Genomic DNA, 3926 nt, shown 5'->3' with positions numbered 1-3926 from the left:
GTTCCCTAGAGTCTCTCCCTTTCTAGCCTTCTCTCCCCTTGGAAAGGAATGGATTAGCCCAGTACGAAGCTCTCACTCTCAGTGTGTGTGTGCGATGTTTGGATTTGCGTGGCAGTTCGATTGAGGCGGACGTTGTGCAACGGTAGATAAAGGAAAATGTTCGATAAGGTTACCGGGTTCGCGCCACCTCCGCAATCGGGCACAAACCTCCGGACTGCCGAGGACGGGCGAGTGAGTGATCGGTGCGGTTAGGGAGGACGTTATCGTAGCCAGAGCGGCGGATGGATAGCCTGTAGTCTGTCACTAGCGGGGCTGATGTATACGTTCGAGCGTGATAGCCTTTAAACAGACACCGTGGTCGTGCATCATCCCTGCCAGAGCGGCCGCCTTTGACTTCTCTGACAGGGCATCCCTTTTGTGACGCGGAGAAGAGAAGAAAAGACGAGGAGGAGAAAAAAACCCAACCAAGAACATGGCCGCTTTTCTCGGGCTTGTACCGACCGAGTTCGCGCAGAAATACAGCCCGAGACACCGCAAATTCAGCGTCCTGCTGAAGCGCAAGGACCTACCGACAACAGAGCAGCGCAAGAACGCCGGCGACGAGAGAATCCTGCTGAACGTCGGCGGGACGAAGTTCGAGGTTTGGCGGGCGACGCTTGAGGAGTACCCGGAAACCCTACTCGGGAGCGACGGTAAGGAACGCTACTTTAACCCCACCACCGGAGAGTACTATTTTGACCGGGACCCTATGATATTCCGTACTATCCTAAACTTCTATCTCACGAGCACTCTTCACTTCCCGCACTCAGAAAACGTGCATTTTGGTACGTACGAAGACGAACTGTCGTTTTTCCAGATCGACCCGGATATCTACTTGGGCGGATGTTGCTTCGAAAACTACATGGACAGAAAGAGTTCCTGGGACGACATGAACAAGAGCGGCAAAGACATTGATCTGGAACCTCGGTCGTTAAGGGAGAAATTATGGATCGTGGTCGAAAACCCTAAAGCCAACTCGGCCGGACAAGTGTTTTTTTACGTTACGGGATTCTTTATTGCGATGTCGGTCGCCGCTACTGTTATCGAGACTATATCGTGCAGAGGCCCTTCTCCGGACGACCCTGTGCCCACAGTGCGATTTCGTAACTGCAAACACATTTTCTTTGCTATAGAAAGCGCTTGCGTGGCGCTTTTCACATGTGAATACCTGATGAGACTCTACGCGGCGCCGGTAAGACTACAGTACGTACTCAGCTTCATGAGTGTGGTTGATTTGATCTCTATATTCCCCTTCTACCTTGGCCTTTGCGTGCCGGAAGACTCTGCTTTCCAAGGAGCTTTTGACACTCTTCGAGTGTTCCGGGTTTTCCGCGTCTTCAAACTTTGCCGTTCCTCCCCAGGCATGCGGATTCTTGGAACAACACTCAAGAAGTGCGCCGCCAACCTGAGTTCTTTGTGTTTCGCCCTGAGCATGCTGGGCCTGGTCTTCACCACCATGGTCTTCTACATGGAAAAGGGGAAGAACGAGTCGTTGACGAGTATTCCGGCCGGATTTTGGTTCACAATCGTCACGATGACGACCGTGGGGTACGGAGATATCGTCCCGTCTGCTTTTATCAGCCGGTGCCTGACGGGCGTTTGGTCAATTTCCAGCGTGGTCATCTTAGCTCTGCCGCTCACCATCCTGGTCGACACTTTTCAGACCATCCGAGAGTCATACCAAGCGAAGGAAAAGATATCCCAAAGGACAAAACCGGAGGGAAAGGGGGTTGAGGACGGCGGCAACGCAAACCATAAACATTCTGCGTCAGAGGCCGACTTCGTGGCCATGCCGCCTGAAAGTGGGGAGGTTTTAGAGATGACGGTTTTAGCGCAGCCCGCCGCGGCTCCAGAACAAGAAGCGGAGAAGACAGCCGCCGGCCCCGGGCGCAACAGGAGCCGGCAGCAGCCGCCAAGAAAAAGTGCGTCACATTCTCTAATGGCTTAACGGCGTACCTCAGTAGCGAGGGGAACATCCCATTCATAGACGCTACGGAGGAGGACATCGCACAACACTACAAGGCCGCCCATTGAAAAACACTCCCGTAATACGCGGTGTCATTTGTACGGTGTCTCTCTAATGGGGTTTTGAAATCACCGCTACTTAACTGCTGTGCGGTGTTGAGTAAATCCCCAGGTAGGGTCTCCTGCCAGGAAAGCGCGGCGAGGAGAAATTGGCAAATCGCCCGCTACGGTAAACAGGATTGCGGCTTAAGTGGCGGGGCGATTTTAAGCCGTATTTTCAGGAGGGTGACTCGAAGGTTTTGCCTGGTACTCCCGGATGTGAACCTGTTGCGGGAAGGATTCTGAACAACAGCGAACGTTCTACAGAACGGAAGTGGCGGAACTTGCGCGTGTTGGGACAAAAACTCAATCAGAGATGAAAGAAGGAGAGGAAAATTGTTCGGCGCCTTTCAAAACGCCTTTATTAAATCCATGCTCACGGCACCTGCGCTCCGGTAAAGTAGAAAAAACACTTTGAGTTTTTTTCCTATCACGAAGACAGACTGTCAGCTGGCAAGCTGCCCAAGGTGAGAAGACGTCTTGTTTGGAAAAGAAACTTTTCTTTAAAATGAAAGTTTTATTTTCTTTTATGTCTACCTTCCATTTCATAACGAAGAAGACAAAATAAATGAACAAAAAGAAGACAAAATAAACAAAATAAATTGCTTAGAAAAAAACTTCAAATGACTTATTATCAACCTGATGAAAAGATAGTTTTGTTTTACTTTTATGTTATATGAAATATGGCCTTCCGTTTCATAATAAGACAACAAAATAAACGAAGTAGAAAAATGCTGCGGGCCTATAGCAGCTGTCACGAAGCTGAGAAGTGATAAGAGCCACAAAATCCACCGCAGGCATCAACAAAAGCTAACCCAATTAACTCCAACCCATTTCGGCTCAGCTTCTTAGCTGCAAAATCATTCCTTGAACTACTTTTGAGTTATTTGACAATCAATCATAGCCTGTTGACGGAATATCAAAAACATTCCTGTCATGCAAAATAGAACTACGAAGACTTGATGTAAATATGATGTACATTTGAAAACCTCGTCTATCAAGATATGCAGGTTTAAGATTTTCTATTCCACGTTTTTTCAAGTGGACGTAACAAAAAGATATGTAAATTGAAAAACAAGGCCAAGTGACATTTAGTAAGAGTGCGTTTATTTCGGACCATTTATTGATGAAGTTACGCACCGTTACGCAACAATTACTGAAACAGGGTACGCCCCAGATTTTATTGGTACGATAGAAATTTAAGAATGTAGATTATGTCTTATGTACCTGTTGGTTTTATCTATTTGCGCTTCAATGTTTTGCCTTCATCACTTGAAAGCACTTTCCCTTGCTATTCTGTTCACAACCAGGACAATCTAATTTTAACAACTTTTAGCGATGCTCAGGCAAGGAGCACTTAGAATTACCCATGATGCATCTTTGATATCGCGAGACTTTTGGAGATTGTACCAAAAGGGATTGTCATGAGTTTTGGCACGTTAATATGTTACGTGCTCATATTACACATGATGTTATATCTTTAATCATGCATATTGTAATGTTGTTAGTATTGAATGATATGCCAGGGCATTTTGTATGAAGCGAATAATTGCCATATACGTTATTGTCCGAATCTGGAAAAAATTGAATTAATTTGCGTTTTCTATTGATCATAACGAAATGTCCAAGATGTCCGATTTCTAAATATTTCTGTACTCAAGCGTAGAATTAGTTCAATGCATTTGAACAGTCCAATGCATTTTTACCTATTTCTCTACAACGATATGTCATGGTAATATGATGTTGAAGAATTGTTATACATAGAGTGATAAAAAGGAAGATTAGTGACAAGATACAAAGTTGAGAAGACTTTCTACTGTATG

The 3926-nt window shown here is 46.1% G+C and overlaps 1 pseudogene; it reads left to right on the top strand.

Moving 5' to 3' along the window:
- Positions 1-458: 458 nt before the first annotated feature.
- On the top strand, positions 459-2667 carry LOC109483058 (annotated as a pseudogene).
- The last annotated feature ends 1259 nt before the right edge of the window (positions 2668-3926 follow it).

Source organism: Branchiostoma belcheri, unplaced genomic scaffold, assembly GCF_001625305.1.
Source record: "Branchiostoma belcheri isolate BF01 breed outbred unplaced genomic scaffold, Haploidv18h27 scaffold62, whole genome shotgun sequence".
Taxonomy (NCBI): domain Eukaryota; kingdom Metazoa; phylum Chordata; class Leptocardii; order Amphioxiformes; family Branchiostomatidae; genus Branchiostoma; species Branchiostoma belcheri.
The sequence above is the reverse complement of the archived record's forward strand: the minus strand, read 5'-3'. Positions and strand labels throughout refer to the sequence as shown.